Source organism: Ovis aries, chromosome 8 (genome assembly GCF_016772045.2).
Source record: "Ovis aries strain OAR_USU_Benz2616 breed Rambouillet chromosome 8, ARS-UI_Ramb_v3.0, whole genome shotgun sequence".
NCBI classification, from domain to species: Eukaryota; Metazoa; Chordata; class Mammalia; order Artiodactyla; family Bovidae; genus Ovis; species Ovis aries.
In genome coordinates this window covers 31,745,632-31,769,089 of record NC_056061.1, presented here as the reverse complement: position 1 = coordinate 31,769,089, position 23,458 = coordinate 31,745,632, and the positions used below count along the sequence as shown (strand labels likewise).

The 23,458-nt window shown below is 40.3% G+C and overlaps 1 protein-coding gene across 12 annotated transcripts in view; it reads right to left on the bottom strand.

Annotated features, from left to right (window-relative positions):
- Positions 1 to 23,458, bottom strand: part of PREP (prolyl endopeptidase) — a 584,413-nt gene that overhangs the window by 234,065 nt on the left and 326,890 nt on the right. For 4 of the 12 annotated variants that reach the window (XM_060419550.1, XM_060419545.1, XM_060419546.1 and 1 more), the window contains one exon: positions 6,118 to 6,301. The exons of 7 other annotated variants lie outside the window; for them this stretch is intronic. The gene's annotated coding sequence lies outside the window, so the exon portion shown is untranslated. Of the gene's footprint in view, positions 1 to 6,117; positions 6,302 to 14,684; positions 14,869 to 23,458 lie in introns of those variants that run through there. One more of the 12 variants, XM_060419552.1, reaches the window with a different exon arrangement.

Sequence of the window (23,458 nt, the reverse complement as noted above, 5' to 3'; positions counted from 1 at the left end):
CTTTTGGGCTTGCCTCCAGGATTAACCTGAGCTCCAATAGAGAGGAAATATGACTTAGCTCCATGACAGCCCCAGGGTCCCAGATGCCACGGGTGCTAAAGATGGGATGGATTTCCATGTATCAAGTGCATATACTGGTTTTGCCTTACAACTGTCAGAAGCCTGAGCGGTAGAGAGTAGTCCAAGTCCCGATAGACTGCATCACCATTACAGTCTGTTATTAAATGAGTTTTTCTCTCAGGCAAAAGGTGTGCTTACCTTTCTCTGGGAGGTAACAATGTCAAGAGGCTGCAAAGGCATTTTCTAGGCTCTGAATTCTGTTTTCTTACATACCATATTCTTAATTCAATGACTACAATGCTCTGTATATTGAATAAGATATAACAATAAAATAGTTTGTGATCTTAGAAATATTTTCAAAAAATTATTGCCACATTTACACAACTTCAGATGTGTACATGGTGGGCAAGTGGGTGAGAGCAGATTCTTTTTGTACATAAATGACTTCATGTTCTTTTAAAAGAGCTGTTTTCTGTTTGGTCCCTGTAGCGTCTTTACTGAATTGAAGTCTTCACTGAATCATCAGCTGGATTCTCTTTGGCCTTTAGGGAGGTGCTGTAGACAAGTCGGCTGCCTTCTAGGTTCCCAAAGGAGGCTTAGAGGAATTGTTGCTCGAAGTCATGGTCTCTAGGTGGTTTTGGTGAGTAAGAGACCAGTAGGGTCTCCAGGCCCATGGGCAGCAGTCAGTGTGAGGTAAGGTGAGGGCAACACAGGGTAAGTTAGCAGATGTAGGGAGTGTGTTGTGGTCCAGTCTCTATTTGACTTTTTGACTCTGTAGCCAGAGCCTACATGGGGCCAAATAGCAAGCCTGGGAGGCTGTGACCAGAGGAGGTGAACAGGGGTCCCACAGACCCACTGCAGAAAACCAGCAAACAGTCTTGGTATGAACACCATGGAGATTGAGCCTTCCTGACAAATCCCCTGACTCCACACATAGCAGATCGCATAAAGGCATCTATCTTAGAGGAGACAAGCCTTGGGCACTTGGGGAGGTTGTGACCACTCACGGCCCCTTTATGATCCACTGCCAAAACAAGATGAAATCACCTGGCTTCTGACTGTGGGATCCAGATGGGCTCAGCAATGCTCTGAGCCAATGGTAGAGCCTTCCATACTTCCACCCAACCCAACAACTACCCCCACTCACAACCAGCTACGATATTTCTTCTCAGCACTTAAGCTTGACACCTTTAGCCCTTCTGGAGAGAAAAGGACCTTCGATGGGACACAGTCCACACCCACCACACCCACCCCGCCTTGGGTAGCCCTGTTATCTCCCCTTGAAGTGTGACTTAGTACCACATGACACTAAGATATGATAACCTGAACACTCTATTACCTTGGGAAAGACTATTGAGCAAAAATGCTAGTTGGAATAGCTCTGCTGATGATAGCTAGGAGGTAGTATCTGGAAGGAGATGGAAAATGACTCAGAGCCAAGAGTTGTTTTGGATGGTTAAAGGGAATTCAAATATAGATGAAGATCTGCCCACACTTTAAGAAAATCCTCAAAGACATGACAACTGTCAAGGCTGCACTTCTTAGCAGTTATCACCTACTTTTTGTTTTCTGCTTCATCAGCTCTATAACCCTGCAAGTTTCATTATTAGGGTTTCCTGCTACACTTTTAAATTTCAGTTACAGATTGACTAGGGACTGCCAGTATGTCTGGCCTACTGATGTTTGCTGGTAGATTATCCTTGTAAGTTACTATTTTCAGGTTTCATTTTGTAAAGATAGTGAAGAATGGCAATTCACATAAATTCCACAGCCTCATTGCTCGTGATGGTCTAACAACTAAGAACAAAACAGAAAGATAGTCTCATTTTAAGCAGATCTCCTTGCTTCAAATAATATACTAAACAAACAATACCCTCACCTCTCCGCCAAAAATAAGAAAACAAGAAAAGAAAAAACACCTTACAGTTGAATTTACTGAGCTGAAGAGGCCAAACTTTGCCAGAGTCAGGGACTGGTAACTGACATTCAGTTATCCAGTTCAGGGATTCATTTTCCCTTTTTTCAATACTGAATGAAATTCCCTTTTTAAAGGCTTCTAATTTATTGTCTAAAACTGGAACTGGGACAAATTCAAAGCAGGAGGAAAGGAAGTCTCCGAAACAATAGCATTGAAATTCTCCCAGGGCTGTTTCAATTGTGAGAACTCAGAGCACCTGAATGGCTGCATAGTGGTGAGACAGAGGACTTGAGAGAGTGGCAATGTGCCTGAATGCTGTATTTTTGTGGTGGCCTCCTTTGCTGGATGAATATTGCAAGTTTTGATTTTTTCCTATTTTGCTGAAAATATTCTACAATTTTCCGGGAATTAACAGACACTCAGGCTAAGGCAAACTCTCATCATAAATGAAAATAAGAGTTCATATTCCAGTCCTCAACACAAAATTTCAGGGGTCCTTAGTGAGCATTTATTGTGTACCAGCTTCTAGGCAACGTGCATTACATGTATGAGTTCATTTGATCTTCACAACAATATTATGAGCATAGGTACTATTATTATTCTTACTGTACAGATAAGGAAACAGAGAGGTTAAGCAATGCCTCAAGCCACAGGGCTAGTGAGTAGCCTGGTCATGTCATTTCCATACTGTTAACTACTTAACAGAATTGCCTCCCAAGAAAAGTAAATTGCCTAGGTTAAATGATGTTAGGGATTGATGGTGAATAGAAATTGATATTTGGTCCAAAGAAGCACAGCATGCTTAGTTTTTGATGAATCCTGATAACATTCTGCTGCTGAATAATAAGACCAGACAAGTTGAGTCCTGCTATGCTCTTGCAATTCTTTTAGTTTTATTCCCAACTTAACTCTTTCTGAAAATGATTGAAGTAGCTTACACACACATGTATACCCTTATTCCAGGATCAACAGGACTCCAACCTTATTTCAACCACCTTCTAAATATCCCTGCTGAGTTCATGTCTTCAGGCACCTCAAATATCTACACTGAATTTTCCAGACTCTCCCTAAACAACTCTTCAGCTGGACTTTTCTCTCTCTGTAATGGTATTACCCAGTCGCTCAGACTCTGAAGCTAAGGGTAAGTTTTATTTCCCTCTTTCCTATACTGTCTCCTGGCTCAAACCCCTCTGAGAGTGCATAATCAGTTTGTCATCAAGTCCTGTCGATTCTCTTTACCCTATCTGTCCATACCAAGCTCTACTGCAATAAACCAAGCTTCTAAAACCAGATTTGGGGATAAATTTCCACCAATTTGCCCATGTTCAGGCTTTCTGTCCTCAAGATAGCCACTGGGAGTCAATCCTCTAAAAAGAGTTTTTCGTACTCTATGCTGTTCTAGGCACTGTTCTAAACTAGAGACACATCACCTCTTTGCCTTGCACTTGTGGTCCTTTCTGCTTGAAATATCCATCCTCATTCTCCCCCTCTCCAGTATTTCTGCTTTTAGCAGCCACTGCCAGTGACTGAGATCTCTGAATCGATATCGCTTTCCCTTGATCTGATGTAGGTTGAATTTAAAGAGCTCTGGGCTTTCCAGATAGTGCTAGGGGTAAAGAAACTGCCTGCCAATGCAGAAGACATAAGAGACATAAATTCAATCCCTGGGTCAGGAAGATTCCCTGGAGGAGGGCATGGCAACTGAGCCTGGTGGGCTACAGTCCATAGGGTCACACACGATTGAAGTGACTTAGCAAACACACACGCAAGGAGCTCTAGCCCAGCACTCGGACTGTGGTAGAAAGTCTCTTTGTGATAATTTAGCCTGTTCACCCTCCTCAGTTTCTGCTTTGATTCTAATACCTTCGTCCTCAGCCTTGGCTCCTGAATTTATGCCACATTACTGTTTTCTGAGTCCCTTTTATTAACCTCCCACTCTGTGAATCTAACTCACTGTCCCCTTAATATAGCCATGCCTCTAAACCCCGCCCCTGTGAGACCCAACTTCCCCCAAGACGTTGTACTTCCTGATAGCCCACCTGCCTCTTCGGAAACTAGAATACCGTAGTTTGTTTGTTCAGTAACTATTAATGGTTTACTGAAGCTCTTCTGTGTACTGGCTACACAACACATAACAAGAATGGCAATATCCTGTCCTCATGGTACTCACACTGTCATTGGCACAAGTGATTAAATGAAGAGGCAAGATAGTTTCAGACTGAGAAAGATGATGAAGGAAATAAAATGGGCTGCTGAGCTGGAGGAAGGGGAGGGAGAAGGCTGGCTTAGATGAGATGTGCAGGGAAAGTGTTTCAGGCAAGGCTTGAATGATAAGAAGAAGCCAGCTGTGTGTAAAACTGGAGAACGTGTTCCAAATAGAGAAGACTACAGATGAAAGACCCTACAGGGGCCATCAGCCTAATGTGCTCCAAAAACAGAACAGAAACCAACAGAGCAGAGCAAAGGAGAGGAGAATAGTAACAAAGGAGCTGAGCAGAGGCCAAAGCATAGAGGCCTTGTTTCCATGTTCTTGAGAGGTAGGTTTGTTAGTTGCCTGGCTCTCCAAATATTCTATACTATTTGTTAGACTCACCTTCTCCCTGACCCCAGATGGGCCCTTCTTTGATGGCAGTGTATGGTTACAGATTCTAATTCCACTCACTGCTCATGGGTATTAAGTGGGCAATACCCACTCAGCACACTCAAGGTGAGATGGTGCCCGACCAAGGTCTACGTGTTCTCCAAAGCCTGATTCCCATACCAGTGACTTCAGGATGTATTCCTAAATGATCCTGGTTGGAAAACAATTCTTTTGCAGTAGGCTGTCTTGGTCTGAGCCTTCACCCAGCTCTCCTCCTAGTTTATACTGAGGTTTTACCTTTCCTCCCAGATTGAATGCCAGACCGTCTGGTTCAATATTGTTCCACTCAGATTAAACAGCATGGTGTCCTGCTCTCAGTTGCCATGTAAGAATGGCTGTGTTTGGAGAATAAACTCTCTGTAATACCATCTGGCTACTGTCATGAGAATCAAGAGCACGTGTGAAGCACCCAGTAGTACCTGACCCAAAGTAGGTTCTAAACAAACTGTAATAAAATGATCGTTATCACAGTTGTGTGATTTTGGGCATAACTCTCTAAATTTAAATGAAGCTGCTAGATAAAATGATTTCTAAAGTGTTTTCTAGTTCTAAAATTTGATCATGACTTGGATGAAGACACTGAAAAATCTCAGGAAGAGACAGAGTCTTTGGCTATTGCTAGCTTTTCCCCAGCGGGAAACCTTGTCCACATTGGAGGTTCTTTCATGGCATCAGTGGTATGTTATTTGCAGCAGTTGTGTATTTATTCTTGGTAATATTTCAAGCATTTTGACTGTAGAAAGAGTGGTAATACTTTCTTCAAACGTACACCAGAAATACCAAGGATTGTCAAGGATGTGGTTACACAGAAATTCTCCTGCACGTGTCATAGGTGTATTCATCAGGACAGCCGCTTTGGAGAATGATTAGAAAAGAGCTAGGAAAGTAAAAAATGCACATATTGTATGATCCAGAAATTCTGAACTCTAAACAAATATGTACTAAGAGGCTTGTTCAAGAATATTCATGGGAACATTGCTTCTCATAACAAAATTTGAAGCAACACAAGTGTCTATGAATAGAAGGAATAAGTAAATATAGTATATTTGTATACAACCAATAAGATTAGTGAGCTAACAACTATACAAATAGCAACATGGAAGAATCTTAAAAACATTATATTCAGTGAAAACAAATTATATAATCATACTATAGTATAATACCTGTAAGATAAAGTTAAAACATGTAATATATAGGTTATGGGTATGAACATATAATGTAAACATATAACAACATGCATGGGAAATATTGAATTCAGAATAGTGGTTAACTCTAGGAGGGGTGAAGGGAAGGGAGTGGAATTAGGAGACGGGTATATAAGGACCTTGAACTGAATACAGAATGTCTCTTTTTTTCCTTACAAAGGATTTGAAAGAAAACAGGCAAAATATTAAGATTTAACAAAGCTGGATATATACACCAGTGTTTATTAACAGACTATTTTTTTGTATGCTTGTATTAATTAATAAGAAAATAAAACATGACTATTAAAATATACCTGTAAATATTAATAGCTGGATTTGAAGAAAGTAGATAATTTAAGTTACTGCTGCTGCTGCTAAGTCGCTTCAGTCGTGTCCAACTCTGTGCGACCCCATAGACAGCAGCCCGCCAGGCTCCTCCGTCCCTGGGATTCTCCAGACAAGAACACTGGAGTGGGTTGCCATTTCCTTCTCCAATGCCTGAAAGTGAAAAGTGAAAGTGATGTCGCTCAGTCATGTCCGACTCTTAGCGACCCCATGGACTGCAGCCCACCAGGCTCCTCCACCCATGGGATTTGCCAGGCAAGGGTACTGGAGTGGGGCGCCATTGCCCTCTCTGGAAATTTAAGCTACTAGTGAACTGGCTAAAATCTGTCTTAAAATTTTTTTTTTAAACTCAACTAGAATGTTAGTTTCTAGTGTATAGCAAAGTGATTGTTTTACACATATATGTGCAAATGCATATATTCATGTATACATGCATATATATCTTTTTTATTATAGTTTATTACAAGATATTGAATATAGTTCCCTGTGCTACATAGTAGGACTCTGGTGTTTATGTATTCTATATATAGTAGTTTGTATCTGTTAATCCAAAACTGCTAGTTTATCCCTTTCCCACCCCTTTCCCCTTTGGTAACCATAGGCTTGTTTTCTATGTCAGGGAGTCTGTTTCTGTGTCGTAAATAAGTTCATTTGTTTTCTATGTTTGTGATTCTGCTTCTATTTTGTAAATAAATTTATTTGTATCATATTTTAGGTTCCACAGAAAAGTGATATCATATGGCTTTTGTCTTTCTCATTCTTATTTTGCTCAGTACGACCATCTCCAGGTCCATCCATGTTGCTGCAAACAGCACTAGCTCATTCTCTTTTATGGCTGAGTAGTATTCCGTTGTGTGTATGTGCATGTCTATAGATACACATACACATATACACCACATCGTCTTTGTCCATCTATCTGCTGAGGGACACTTAGGCTGCTTTCACGTCTTGGCTATTGTAAATAGTACTGCTATGAATATTCTGGTGCATGCACATTTTCCAAATAGAGTTCTCTCTCAAAACCGAAGTCTTGCTGCTTGTCTTTGTGTTCACATAAGAAAAATACCTGGATTAGATTTTGAGACTAAGTATCACCACTTATAATGGATAGTACTGAAAATAATTAAGATGACACATTTTGGAAAGCATTTTTTACTCTTACATCATGGAAGCATAAAGCATTATTTTCCTTTAGATAAATTTTAGTTGATTGAATATCTATTAAGACAACTGTGTACTATTTATTTTCTTTTAAATGTTCATATGCTTCTCCTCCTAACAGAACTGAACTAAACCCTGATCATCCAAATTTCAGCCTGAATTCTTCCAGTCAACAGCACTCTGCTTTCCTTACTCAATAACTGATTCTTGAGGTGATGAATATATAATTATAACTTTAATGTATTGATTTCTCTTGTGTAAGAAGCCTAGGTGCTCCTCAGAGCACAGCAGAATTAATTACCTACTGAAAAATTGGATTTTTCTCTAGGGAGTAGGATAGGACACTATTCTTTTCCCAATACACAGGTATCCCAGGAGAACACTACGATGAACCAACCAAACAACCTGATCATTTATTCCAGAGTTTCTAAAAATACACACTTCCAGCTGCCTCCTAGTCACCCTCCCAGCACAAGGAGAAATGGTCCCACCATGTTGTTTAGCATCACTGGCTTCCAACCAGAAAACACATACCTTATGCCTCCTCTGTTCTACTTTGATTGACACTTGTGATTCTCAGAGGCAAAAATCAGATTTTAATATTCAGACCTGAATACTCATTGAATTCTCAATAAGGGCAGGACAAATTAGAGGATACAGGCAAATTTTTCAGCAACATGGATGAAAGCAATCTTTATTTCTCTCAGTCCGGCTTTGAGGTTCACTATTTCCACCAGATATAAAGCCAAGCCTTTGTAGTGTGTTTTCGTTTTTTTTCTTTCCTTTCTCTCTCTCTCTCTCTCTCTCTTTTTTTGATGTGAGCTGGCATCTCTCATGAAAAGATAAAGGCATCAATTAAGTATATTACCAAACCCCAAGGATAAAAGCTATTGTTGTGAACAGGAGTTAGGCACGCACATGGTATCAAGTAAGGGCCTGGAAACAGACTGCTGCCAAGGAAAACAGATGTCTGTCTCTTTTATAGAACCCAAATTGTGTGTATATTAGCAATTGCTAATCTCCCGATTGACTTAACAATGATGGTATTGATGAACTAATTTGGGCTGAGTACAATCATTGCTGTTACCATTGTCACAATAAAATTTAAAAACTGATTCAACCAACTAGTAACAAATGACAGAGACAACGAAACAATAGCCAAGGAGCCACCCTAAAGGAGAAGAGGATGCCTCGCATCCAAAAATGAGAAAGGGTCAGATGGACTCTGCTTCCAGCCTTTGCTGTTACAGCAAAAGTCCAGATGTGGGTAGGAGGGGAATTCCCCCACATAACAATGAGTAATAACGGCTAACTCACAATCATAGGATGCATGAGACAATGATGAATTGTATATTTCAAACCTATAGAGGACAATCAAAATGGTTACTTTCTTCCTAGTGGGTTATACTAGCAAAATTGGGAGTGGGAGAAAATCCCGCTTGAGGTTTTGCACATTGTTTTTCCTGTTTTCCTGACATGGTTATAAATAAGAAAAAGTGCAGATGTTCAGATCCTCTTCTCTGCCGCATGACTATGTTTCATCCTTTTATTAGGTTGCTCTTATTGTTCCTTTTATGTTGTTGTTTTTAAACTCCCCTGCACATGTTGTCCTCAGGACTTTTAGATTCCTTTCTTTCTCTCTTTCTTCTTTTCCTTCATTCTTCTCCCTGCCCTCTTCTCTTTCTTCTGCTTTTCTCTTACCAGGATTATTGGGAAAGGAGGGAGAGGAGAGTTAGGCATAGACTATGAGCTGGAGTCAAGAGGAGGAGGGTGTAGTCAAGAGCGGCTGTCTAAAAAGAGGATGGATGATGTCCTGCCAACGCCCAGTTGATTCTGTCTCCTTAGAAGCTAATTCTGTCCATATTTAGATTCATATTAAGGGGATATTTAGATACAGGTCAACTTAAATGTTAAATGAGACAAGTTCTGGGTGTTCATTGGAAGGACTGATGCTGAACATGAAACTCCAATACTTTGGCCACCTCATGTGAAGAGTTGACTCACTGGAAAAGATCCTGATGCTGGGAGGGATTGGGGGCAGGAGGAGAAGGGGACAACAGAGGATGAGATGGCTGGATGGCATCACTGACTTGATGGACATGAGTTTGGGTAAACTTCAGGAGTTGGTGATAGACAGGGAAGCTTGGCATGCTATTGCAAAGAGCAACAGCAAAGGGTTGGGGTCGCAAAGAGTTGGACATGACTGAGTGACTGAACTGAACTGAAATGTTAAATAACTTCAGCATGACCAGGCTGGTCATAGAAAGTTCTGAAGTCAGTCTAGAAGATCAGGTTCACTTTTGGGAAGGAGAGAGTCAGTTTAACGGACAATATCTGATATCAATATAAGATTAGATTCAAACATTGACTTCCTTCAGAACTCAGCTCCCTGCAACCCATTCCCATATAACAAGGTCCACTGACTGGGCAAGAGCCTGCAGAGTCACTCGAACAGCAGTGAGCTGTATTGTGTTTTTCTTTGAAGCAATTCCTCTGGCAAAGCCCTATTAAAACTCTGTTTGATTCAGGCTCTTTTCACTTTTTAAACTGAATTGCCTTAACCTCGTGAAGGTCTTACAAGATTCCCAGTTCCTACTAACTGTCAGGATAAATGACACTCAAGTTCTTGAGTTTTCCTTGCATAGTGGTCCAAGGCTATGTCTATAAGAAAGCAAATACCTAGCTATATCCAGATTTTGATGTAAGTCTGCCTGATTCCAAACATCTGTATAGCTCAAAACATCAGGATGTTTGGCATCAAGCAGACAAAACATCTGGATGACTGCTTAAGTTTTTCACTTTTTCACTAGATGTTTGGTGTCATGTAGACACAAGCTGAAGCTCTGACTTCATCTTGTAACAACTCCCAGGCTGCCAGGCTGGCTCCAGATTCCTTTGATTATAACTGACATTTTTACAAGAAAACTTTGCATTCTGTGTGATGCTTGTTGCTCTTATGCTCAGCAACAGATTCATTATGCAGAAAAAAATGGCCCTAACCAACCCCCAAAGGCCACATGCTTGAGGAAGAGCTTGAAGAAGCTGGAGAATTTCAAAATCACAACTGTCTCTCTAAGCAAAATCATAACAACTTTAGCCAGAGAGGATGGCTGGAGAGAGAGTGGTAAACGTGCCAGATCCCTTCTAACAGCCCTCATTTTGTTTCACTCACACTTCAGCCAAGAAATCTTGTTTCCTTGCTGGCAGAGGTGATGTTTCTGCTATCGTTAGACGTAGATAACTGACAAATGGCCGAACATTCCATAAAATACACCAGAAATTTCACAAATGAAACAGTGGGGATTTAGAAAACATCATTTTCACCAGAATTTTTGCAAATAAGATTCTCCACTTGGCCTAATTTGGCAGTTTCACAGTCAAAATGAGGACTTATGCACCCTGCCTTGCGAATAGTTGTGCTAATGATGAAAGTAAATGATCAGCAACCATACAGTGACCATCTTCTCTGTACCTGGCTGTCATGAACTGCCTGACTTCATGCCCTTTGTCACCCCTGCTCTTGCCAAATATACTCATGAGCTTCTCTGATGAGCTCATACCTGCCCACTTGCTGTGACCAGCCCTGCTCTAAGACATAGAAGGATCCCTGGCCTTAGAACGCTGTTAGAGCAGGTTCAAGCTACACCCTTTCCTCTCCTCCCTCAACACCTGATAAACAAGATCCTTTGCCTGATGCTTCCAGCGTTTTACAATTAATTAAGAAGCTACCTGCATTTATTCTTATATATATATATACTTATACACTAGCTTAATATACACTAGCTTATCCGTGTAATATCCTTATAAAGAAGCTTATGCACTTATGGACAGTGATCAGTGCAAAGAAATAGAAGAAAACAACAGAATGGGAAAGAGTAGAGATCTCATCAAGAAAATTAGAGATACCAAGGAAACATTTCATGCAAAGATGGGCTCGATAAAGGACAGAAATGGTATGGACCTAACAGAAGCAGAAGATATTAAGAAGAGGTGGCAAGAATACACAGAAGAACTGTACAAAAAAGATCTTCATGACCCATATAATAATGATGGTGTGATCACTCATCTAGAGCCAGACATCCTGGAATGTGAAGTCAAGTGGGCCTTCGGAAGAAGCATCACTGCGAACAAAGCTAGTGGAGGTGATGGAATTCCAGTTGAGCTATTTCAAATTCTGGAAGATGATGCTGTGAAAGTGCTGCACTCAATACGCCAGCACATTTGGAAAACTCAGCAGTGGCCACAGGACTGGAAAAGGTCAGTTTTCATTTCAACTGCAAAGAAAGGCAATGCCAAAGAATGCTCAAACTACTGCACAATTGCACTCATCTCACATGCTAGCAAAGTAGTGCTCAAAATTCTCCAAGCCAGGCTTCAACATGTGAAGCCGTGAACTTCCAGATGTTCAAGTTGGTTTTAGAAAAGGCAGAGGAACCAGAGATCAAATTGCCAACATCTGCTAGATCATCAGAAAAGCAAGAGAGTTCCAGAAAAACATCTATTTCTGCTTTATTGACTATGCCAAAGCCTTTGACTGTGTGGATCACAGCAAACTGTGGACAAGTCTTCAAGAGATGGGAATACAGACCACCTGACCTGCCTCTTGAGAAATCTGTATGCAGGTCAGGAAGCAACCGTTAGAATTGAACATGGAACAACAGACTGGTTCCAATAGGAAAAGGAGTATGTCCAGGCTATATATTGTTGCCCTGGTTATTTAAGTTATATGCAGAGAAATGAGAAAAGCTGGGCTGGATGAAACACAGCTGGAATCAAGATTTCCGTGAGAAATATCAAAAACATCAGACAATCAGATGACACCACCCTTCTGGCAGAAAGTGAAGAAGAACTAAAGAGCCTCTTGATGAAAGTGAAAGAGGAGAGTGAAAAAGTTGGCTTAGAGCTCAACATTCAGAAAACTAAGATCATGGCATCTGATCCCATCATTTCATGGCAAATAGATGGGGAAACAGTGGGAACAGTGTCAGACTTTATTTTTGGAGCTCCAAAATCACTGCACATGGTGACTTTAGCCATGAAATTAACAGATGCTTACTCCTTGGAAGGAAAGTTATGACCATCCTAGACAGCATATTAGAAAGCAGAGACTACTTGCCAACAAAGGTCTCTCTGGTCAACGCTATGGTTTTTCCAGTAGTCAGGTATGGATGTGACAGTTGGACTATAAAGAAAGCTGAGTGCTGAAGAATTCATGCTTTTGAATTGTGGTGTTAGAGAAGACTCTTGATAGTCCCTTGGACTGCAAGGAAATCCAACCAGTCCATCCTAAAGGAGATCAGTCCTGAGTGTTCATTGGAAGGAGTGATGTTGAAGCTGAAACTCCAATAGTTTGGCCACATGATGGGAAGAGCTGACTCATTTGAAAAGACCCTGATGCTGGGAAAGATTGAAGGCAGGAGAAGAAGGGGATGACAGAGGATGAGTTGGTTGGATGGCATCACTGTCTCAATGGACAAGAGTTTGAGTAAACTCTGGGAGTTGGTGATGGACAGGGAGGCCTGGCGTTCTGCAGTCCATGGGGTCGCAAAGAGTCAGACACGACTGAGCGACTGAACCGAACTGATACACTAGCTACCATGTTAAGTATTTCTCATGTTCCCCATGTCTGATTTTCTTGAATATTTTGATCATAATGGGTATTGAATTTGGTCAAAGCCTTGTTAAGTATCTCTAAATACAGCCATATGACCTTTTCTTCTACACTTATTAATATGGCATATGATACTAAGGGATTCATGTGTACATGCTAAGTCACTTCAGTTGTGTCTGACTCTTTGAAACCCTATGGTCTGTAGCCTACCAGGCTTTCCTGTCCATGGGATTCTCCAGGTAAGAATACCGGAATGGGTTGCCACTTCCTCCTCCAGGGGATCTTCCCCACCCAAAGATCAAACCCACACCTCTTATATCTCCTGCATTGGTGGGCAGATTCTTTACCACTAGTGCCACCTAGGAAACCATTAATGGATTAACTAACATTAAAATAACTCATATTCCTGCAATATAAAAAAGAAAAAAAATCCCTTGCCTGGATCTTGTTACTTATTACCTCAATCTTCAGCCTGTGTGTTTAGTCTCCATTTGAGTCCCTCACTGTTTACTTTTTTGGTCTCAGAAACTAGAGTCTTTATCTCTGGGCTCCAATACCAAACTCTGGGTGAGGCTTATTAGCTACTGGAAGGATAAGATTTGCTTCCTCCTGTCTGTTGAGTACAGGATCTAGCACTGAGTTGATCTTTTTAATCTGTGTGCTGTGCTTAGTCACTCAGCCATGTCTGACTCTTTGTGATCCCATGGATTGTAGCCTGCTAGAATCCTCTGTCCATGGGGATTCTCCAGGCAAGAATACTGGAGTGGGTTTCCATGCCCTCCTCCAGGGGATCTTCCCAACCCAGGAATTGAACCCAGGTCCTGCATTTCAGGTTGATTCTTTACCTTCTGAGCCACTGGGGAAGCCCAAGAATATTGGAATGGGTAGCCTCTGCCCTCTGCAGGGGATCTTCCCAACCCTGGAATTGAAACAGGGTCTCCTTTATTAAATCCTCACATTTAACGTGTAGTATAAGTTGCTATAGGGCTTCCCTGATAGCTCAGTTGGTAAAGCATCTCCCTGCAGTGCAGGAGACCTTGATTTGATTCCTGGGTTGGGAAGATCCACTGGAGAAGGGATAGGCTACGACTGCAGTATTCTTGGGCTTCCCCTGTGACTCAGCTGGTAAAGAATCCTCTTGCAGTGTGGGAGACCTGGGTTCGATCTCTGGGTTGGGAAGATCCCCTGGAGAAGGGAAAGGCTATCCACTTCAATATCTTGGCCTAGAGAATTCCATGGACTGTATAGTCCATGAGGTGGCAAAGAGTCAGACGTGACTGAGCAACTTTCACTTTCGTAAGTTGCTATTACATGGAGTAGAAACTGAGGTTCAGAGCAGTTTAACAACTTGTCCAAGCTCACAAAGAAGAAACTAGCAGAGACAGAGCCAGAATTCAAAGCCAGGATTGACCCCAAAGCCCAGACATGTAGCTGCTCTTCAATATTGCTTCATTTGGATTCTCAACTTGACCCCCTTGCTTGCCTAGCCCACAGTCCATCTTTGCCTTCAGCATGCTGACTTTTATTCACTTGAATGAATTTACTTGACCCTAAGGCTGACACAAATTCACTTTTTCCTTTATTAGACAAATAGATTGAGAGCCCACTTTATGGCAGGCATTGTGTTTTGGGCTAAGAATAAAATAGTGAACAGGACAAGACCCAGGCTCTGCCCTTGGTGCCTAGTGGAGGAGATGAACAAACAAAAAGTCAATTTCAATGCAGGGTAATCAGTGCAGTGACACAAAGATCTGTATGTAATACCTGGTAGTTAAATTCATGATCCAGAGTCCTTTCAATACTTCCTGCTACTGCCCCCAGCTGGTTCCCTTTGTCTCTCCCCTGTTGAGCTGACACTGGGTCCTCTGAGTCTTTTGCTAGCAGGCTCACTCCCACCCTGAGTGAAGCCAGAAGGGAGGATGGGAGGTCAGCAGCCTCAGGTCACCATCTGCAAGAGATTATAATTGAGTTCTATTCCCCAGATCTGAAACTCAGTGACTCAGTTGTTATGCCTGGGCTCCTAAGCCTCCTTTGTAGCCTAGGAGGTATAAGTTCTGGGGTTCTGGGATACTGGAGTTTTAGGTATGAGGTGGCTTGTTGCCAGCAGTTTCATCAGAGGTTCATAGAGTCTCTGAGGGTTTAGCTAAAAGTCCCAAGTGTTGACTAAGTTACCCTCCTTAGTACTTTCTAGGTGTTCTTCAAGATTGAGGCCACTTTATTCCCTTCCTCCAGAGCAGGAGTCCTATAACTGATGGACATGTGACTCCTGACTTGGACTGGAGTTCAGAGTTCCTTTCTGCCAGGTTTTATTCCCTGTGTGAGATCTCTGATGCCAAGGGTTCCCTGAATCTCATGTGAACAAGCATGTGGATTACTCTGAGCTTGGGACCATTGGCTGCTCCACCCAGGATCACTTACCACAGCCTGGTCAGTTTGCCCTCGACTTTGTGCGGTACTGGTAATTTTCTTGGAAACACAGAGTTCTAGAAGGAAATATAATCTGTCTCATAGCAATGATCATATGTGTAAGTAGATGCTCAATAAATGTGTTGAAAGAATAAAAACAAGTAAACTTAAAGCCAGAACCGGTGCCAGTGTTCAAGTAGCACAGATCCTCACATGCATTGGTCACCCAATAACCATTTGCTGATTTGAAGCTGTTTGAGTTGGACTACAGTGTATCTGGGGAGATAAGATTTATAGATATGAAACAATTAAAGAGCAATAAAAGACAATACACTTTGGTGTCTCTATATCATATCAACTAGCCTATGGATAAAGGAGATTGCACTAGGGACCAACCAGGGTGAGCAAAAAACTTACAGAAAAGGAAAGACTTGAGATGGACTTTGCCCATTAATTCACTTCATGCTTTTCCAAATGAGTTTTTCAAATAATTCTACGCTAGATATATCACTCTCATCTTACCAAAAAACAAAACCAAAAACATTCAGAAAGGCTGAGAGAATGAAATGAGAATTTTGTTCAAATTTGACAGATACTGACTGCCTGCTTTGTGCCATGTTTTACCGCCAAGAATAAAGGATGTGAAACTAATGAAAAAGACACAGTGTCCCCTTCAGAGCACCACAATGGTGTGTTTGGGTTATAAATAAAAAATTAAAAACTATGCAGTAAATTCTAAAACAGAAATATATAATAAGAGCTATAAGAACCCAGTGGACAGGTGTTAAAAACCACCCTTTTGGCCATGACAGGAGTGGGAAGATATCTGTTAGGAAAAATTGTGAGAGCTGAGTCTTGAAAGATGACCTTTTGTTCCCTGTACTGGGAAGAGAAAGTATCAGAGAGGAAATTGCAAGAGGAAGATTTGTATCCGGAAAGAACACAGTACACATCCATGCTGGACAGGAAGGTTAAGGCCAGGCTGTGAAGTGCCTTGCTAAGGTGGATAAGATGTCCAAAAAAGATGTCCTTTTCATTATAGGGGACTGGAATGAAAAAGTAGGAAGTCAAGAGATACCTGGAGTAACAGGCAAATCTGGCCTTGGAGTACAGAATGAAGCAGGGCAAAGGCTAACAGAGTTTTGCCAAGAGAACACACTGGTCGTAGCACACAGGTTATTTAACTTATATGGCGAGTACATAATGCAAAATGCTGGTCTGGATGAAGCACATGTTGGAATCAAGATTGCTGGGAGAAATATCAACCTCAGATATGCAAATGACACCACCCTCATGGCAGAAAGTGAAGAAGAACTAAAGTGAAAGAGGAGAGTGAAAAAGTTGGCTTAAAATTCAACATTCAGAAAACTAAGATCATGGCATCTGGTCCCATCACTTCATGGCAATAGACGGGGAAACAATGGAAACAATGAGAGACTTTATTTTGAGGGGCTCCAAAATCACTGCAGATGGTGACTGCAGCCATGAAATTAAAAGACACTTGCTCCTTAGAAGAAAAGCCATGGCAAACCTAGACAGCACATTAAAAAGCAGAGACATTACTTTGCCAACAAAGGTCCATCTAGTCAAAGTGATGGTTTTTCAAGTAGTCACGTATGGATGTGAGAGTTAGACTATAAAGAAAGCTGAATGCTGAAGAATTGATACTTTTGAACTCTGGTATTGGAGAAGACTCTTGAGAGTCCCTTGGACTGCAAGGTGATCAAATCAGTCAATCCCAAGGGAAATCAGTCCTGAATATTCATTGGAAGGAGTGTTGCTGAAGCTGAAGGTCCAATATTTTAGCCATCTGATGTGAAGAACTGACTCATTGGAAAAGATTCTGATGCTAGGAAAGATTGAAGGCAGGAGGAGAAGGGGACAACAGAGGATGAGATGGTTGGATGGCATCAACTCAATGGACATGAGTTTGAGTAAACGCTGGGAGTTGGTGATGGACAGGGAAGCCTGGAGTGTTGCAGTCTATGGGGTCACAAAGAGTAGGACACGACTGAGTGACTAAACTGAGAACTGAAAGCCAAGCATGTCATTATATCTCCTGTTCTATATAGATTTGCAAATATGATTCTTTTCTTCCAAATATTAGGCAATTCCACTTTCCATTTTGGCTGTGATATGGCTTTTTGGATTGCTTCTTCTAGAAGTCAGAGTGGCCCAACAGAGCATCCCCAAATTAACTAAACCACAGAGAGGATTCTCCTTCTTTCTCACTCCATGACAATGCACTCCAAGAATCCCAGGTGCTTGTTTCTATTCTGGGAATAGGCTCCAGTTTGGAGATTTGCACAGCCCATTAAATCAGCTCTGTGTCCTGTTGAGCCTTTCCTCTATGAGCCCAGAGATCTCCATGTGAACAAGAAGCTGATGGGATTTCCTTCCAGGAAAAATGGAGCCTAGACTAAGCTTAACACATCAGAGTTTCACCCCTCCACAGCAGGTTAAAGGAAATGGTAGAAGTTGGGGACCACACATCAGGACTTCTGCTTAATCCTCTGTGGGCTGGACTGTTTTGTGGTAAAGAAAGTCCAGTCCCAGGACTGACTGAGTTTGTAAAATGGCATTCTCCACTCATGGATTTTTATTTAAGAGAAAATACGTTTTTCCTTTGCATTATATTATTTTCCATCTTTCCTGAAATACTTATTTTTAACTTCATATCTTCCAAAATTTCGATGGCATAACCAGATTTCTTATCTCCCTTGGTATCTTACCCAGTGCTTCTCAAACTTTAGTGCATATGAATCATTTGGTGAATTTTGTTAAAGAGCACAGTCTGATTCAGTAGATTGGTGTAGGCTGAGATTCTGTACATCTAACAAGTTCTCAGGTTATGACAATACTACAGGTCTACGGATCACACTAGAGGCAGCACAACTGTAGAATTTTGGGCTCCTATGGACCAGGCATTGTGAGAAGTAATAAGGAGGCAGAGGAAGAGGACAGAGATGTATTTTACATCCTTGTAACCAGGAATACAATCCTAATTAGCTAATTAGTAAAGCTTGATTTTGTGCTTGAGATTGATCTAAAGTTGGACTCCATATAATTTTATCTAAGTAAGATTACTAATTCACTTACAAGCAGAGTCTTATAACTTGTAACTCTCCAGGAACCATAAAGTGATCATCATTAACTCTGATTTCCCAAGATTTGTTCCCCTTTTGGGATAAGTGAAACACATACTGATTTGTTCCTAAGGTTGAGTGATTTCCAATCTATTTCAATTCATGACATAATAGAAAAACACAATGTTGGTATATCACCCTAGGGGAAGCTTCTTGCCTTTTGAGTTGCTACTGGCCATTGGAAAGAAACTGGCCCAGAATGTTTGGAATGGAGACCCAAACCTTTACATGAAAGTAATCCATACACTCAGGCCCCTGATTGGCAAGCTCTGATTTTGCTATAATTTCTCAGCTTCAGAGATTCATTTTAAAATATAAATGGTGAAGATGTTTATATTTGGAAAAGTATCACTAATGTCACTATCAGCTAAAAGTCAAGTGGAGGTGACTTCCCTGGTGGTCCAGTGGTTAAACTCCCAATGCAGAGGACCTGGGTTCAACCCCAGATCAGGGAAATAGATCCTGCATGCCAAAACTAAAGGATCCCTTGTGCTGCAACTATTAATAAGACCCAGCCTGGACAGATAAATAAATAAATATAAATAAATTTTAAAAAATAGAGCCCAGAAGAAATTACTTGAGGGCTGACTCAAATAAAGCAGGAATCTGGGAATGACCTAAAGCAGAGCAAGGAAGAGAAGAAATAGAGGACAGGGCCAGAGAGAAGGGATGGTGGAAAGGCAAGGCTAGCTTCTCCTTCCTTAAAATTTGCCAAAGCCTGCCTGTTTCAATATTGATCACACTTGCCCTCAAATAGTTCCCCTTCTCTCAGCAAATATTATGAATCTATATGAAAACCAAAATAAAAACTGAAATGGTAGGAAAAATGGGCAGGTATATCTGATAAACCTTAAAGATATCTTCAAATTACCTTTTCAGAGAATTTTTTTTCTTAGTAAGTTGAAAAGCAATGACTTTAAAAAAAAAACAACAACAACTTTTGCAACGTTTTTGTGATAGAGAATTAGCACCCAAACCCATGTGGATTGATAATCCCCTCATACAAGACCAGAGTCAGCAAACATTTTCTATGAAAGGACCAGATAGTAAATATTTTAAGCTTTGTGGTCCATGCCATATCTGTAGCAGGTATTCAACTGTTGTGGCATCCATAGACAGTGCAAAACAAATGGCCGTGGATGTGGCCTCATAAAACCTTACGTATTAAATCAGGTGAGAGACTGATTTGGCCCATGAGCCAAATCTGTGACCCTGTTTGGACAAAACCTTACATGTTACTGAATCAAAAATAGAAGTTGAGAAATCTACCATGTTCATGGGCCAGAAGAATCAATATACTGAAAATGAATATACTACCCAAAGCAATCTATAGATTCAATGTAATCCCTATCAAGCTATCAAGGTATTTTTCAGAGAACTAGAACAAATAATTTCACAATTTTTATGGAAATATAAAAAACCTTGAATAGCCAAAGCAATCTTGAGAAAGAAGAATGGAACTGGAGGAATCACCCTGCCTGACTTCAGGCTCTACTACAAAGTTGCAGTCATCAAGACAGTATGGTACTGGCACAAAGACAGAAATATAGATCAATGGAACAAAATAGAAAGCCCAGAGATAAATCCACGCACCTATGGATACCTTATCTTTGGCAAAGGAGGCAAGAATATACAATGGAGAAAAGACAATCTCTTTAACAAATGGTGCTGGGAAAACTGGTCAACCACTTGTAAAAGAATGAAACTAGAACACTTTCTAACACCATACACAAAAATAAACTCAAAATAGATTAAAGATCTAAACATAAGACTAGAAACTATAAAACTCCTAGAGGAAAACATAGGCAAAACACTCTCTGACATAAATCACAGCAGGATCCTCTATGACCCACCTCCCAGAATATTGGAAATAAAAGCAAAAATAAACAAATGGGACCTAATTAAAATTAAGAGCTTCTGCACAACAAAGAAAACTATAAGCAAAGTAAAAGACAGCCTTCAGAATGGGAGAAAATAATAGCAAATGAAGCAACTGACAATTAACCTCAAAAATATACAAGCAACTCATGCAGCTCAATTCCAGAAAAATAAACGACCCAATCAAAAAGTGGGCTAAAGAACTACATAGACATTTCTCCAAAGAAGACATACAGATGGCTAACAAACATATGAAAAAATGCTCAACATCACTCATTATCAGAGAAATGCAGATCAAAACCACAATGAGGTACCATTTCACGCCAGTCAGAATGGCTGCTATCCAAAAGTCTATAAGAAATAATTGCTGGAGAGGGTGTGGAGAAAAGGAAACCCTCTTACACTGTTGGTAGGAATGCAAACTAGTATAGCCACTATGGAGAACAGTGTGGAGATTCCTTAAAAAAACTGGAAATAGAACTGCCTTATGACCCAGCAATCCCACTGCTGGGCATACACACTGAGGAAACCAGAATTGAAAGAGACACATGTACCCCAGTGTTCATCACAGCACTGTTTATAACAGCCAGGACATGGAAGCAACCTAGATGTCCATCAGCAGATGAATGGATAAGAAAGCTGGGTACATATACACAATAGAATATTACTCAGCCATTAAAAAGAATACATTTGAATCAGTTCTAAAGAGGTGGATGAAACTGGAGCCAATTATACAGAGTGAAGTAATCCAGAAAGAAAAACACCAATACAGTATACTAATGCATATATATGGAATTTAGAAAGAAAGTAATGATAACCCTGTATGCAAGACAGTAAAAGAGACACAGATGTATTGAACAGTCTTTTGGACTCTGTGGGAGAGGGAGAGGGTGGGATGATATGGGAGAATGGCATTGAAACATGTAAAATATCATATGTGAAACAAATGGCCAGGAAAAAAAAAGTTGAATGTGGAAAAGAAGAGAGTGTATTTACTTAAGAGGGCAAGGTGAACCACAGAGGTATGAGGATGGATCCTTCCTGACCACCAGATGCTGAACAAAAAATCCCACCTAGGGCTTCTGAAAACAGGTAGTAGCCTGGCAGATTGCCCAGGAGTACAATGTAAGTGGGAAAATGGAAACTTAATTTATGCAAATGTTCTATGAAATGGTCTTTCTTGTCAACTTGGCAGATAGATTTGAAATGCTACCATTTTGCATAGGTTTTGAGTTTTTCCCCCAAAGCTTTTTCACCAGCCCTTGGCCAGAGCAGTTGTCATGCAGGAGATGATACTGAGAAGCAGTAGTCTGCAGAAATTCTGAATAGCTGGTATAGGTTGTATTTTCATGTTTTACTAAAATCCTTCTTTTACCACACTCTGATTTATCTCTTTGAGCCTATGAGACTATGTTAATTTGGATGTCTGTGGTTTATGAAGTGTGATCATCTAGCCATTTAAATTGTGCATTCTGAGTTTCTGAAAAGAGGCCAGATAAATCTCTAAATATTATGATCTCAAAATACAACAGACAGATAAATGAACTTTTGGGGCTTGTAAAAAACCTATGTACACATTTGTTGTACATACTAGTCAAATATGTACATATTTAGAAATCAAATTTTTCTTCCTGTGTGGCCTTACCTACTTTAACTATTAAACTTCATTTGAAATGCAAATTAAAGATAGCTAAATAAAAGTGCTTTTATGTTAATTGCTCAAGTAACAATTTACTTCACTCATTTATGTTTCCATTTTTGTTTTGTTTTCACAGGAAGTGAAATGCCTGTCACCATATAGAACAGTAGGTAAGACTGGGATTTCTTGTTTGTAATAAGTGTGTTGTTCACATTATGCCTTTTAACATTTATCCTAAATCAACCCTTTAATCTAGGAGTCTTTGATCCTAGTTTCTTTCTGGAGTCTTCAATACCAGGACTTGCCCCAAGTAATTCTTGTGTAAATCGATATCATGGCTGTTAGAAGGCAATAAATGAACAATGCCACAACTAGTATTTGTAACAACAGGGATTATTAACTTAATTACCTTATCCTTTTGAAATATCTGAGGAAGAATTATGACCTCTGGGATACCAGCAACAGTCACCTAATCTATTTCTAAAGTTATAACAGCTAAGTCTCCAGCAGCCATTCCTTCGTGGTCTGGCTTATTGCAGCCCCAAATTGAGGCATTTAGCAGTGCTCTGTCGTGAAGTCTAAAGGCATAGTGCTGATTTCAGGAGTTTTGAGTTTCCTTAAAAAGTAAAATTTTACACTTAAATTTTTGGCCCAATATGGAAGAGTCAGTTTTTCATTTTGTCAAGTGAGGGCAATAAATAAAACCCTTCCGTCTATTGCACCCATAACTTCAAAAAGGGAAGGGTGTTTGAACACCAAAAGAATAAATAGGAAATAATCTCAAACTAAAGAGCAGATCTTTATGAAGAAAAAAAGCCACCTCACTACATTGTTTTTACTTTTTCTATTTTAATATAGATTGGGAAGCAAAAGCATATGTGATAAAGAAGACAAGGAACTAGGGAATCTTAAAATCTTACATAGAATTAGAATGATTATTTTCTGTGTTTAGGTTAAATCATTGGAAACTATTCCTTCATAGTAAGTGAAGTTAAAAGGAGCTAAGAAGACTTCAGAAAGTTTCCCTCCCTCAAGTACTGTAATTCTATGGGACACATTGCTTCAACAGGCTAGGACTTTCCCTAGAATGTCATCCCTAGAATTACAATGCAGGGAAATTTATCTCAATATTTTCTAAACTTTTCATACAGTCAAATGGAAGTCATTATTCAAGAGAGCTATTAATATGGTGATTTTGATTGGTAATGATATTAATAACCATATAGCATGGCAGTCCTTCTATATAAAGCAATATTTCCTGGTAAATCTATTTTTAAAATAGTTTAGATGGGAAAACTATCATACCCCATGCAACGAAAAATTTATAGAAGATGTTTTCAGCTCCTTTCCTATCCAATTTTTATTTCCTATCCATTGGCCTCAGGAATATGAGCCAAGTAACATTTCAAAAGCTCCTGGAAAACAGAAGCTCTGTGTGTGTGTGTGTGTGTGTGTGTGTGTGTGTGTGT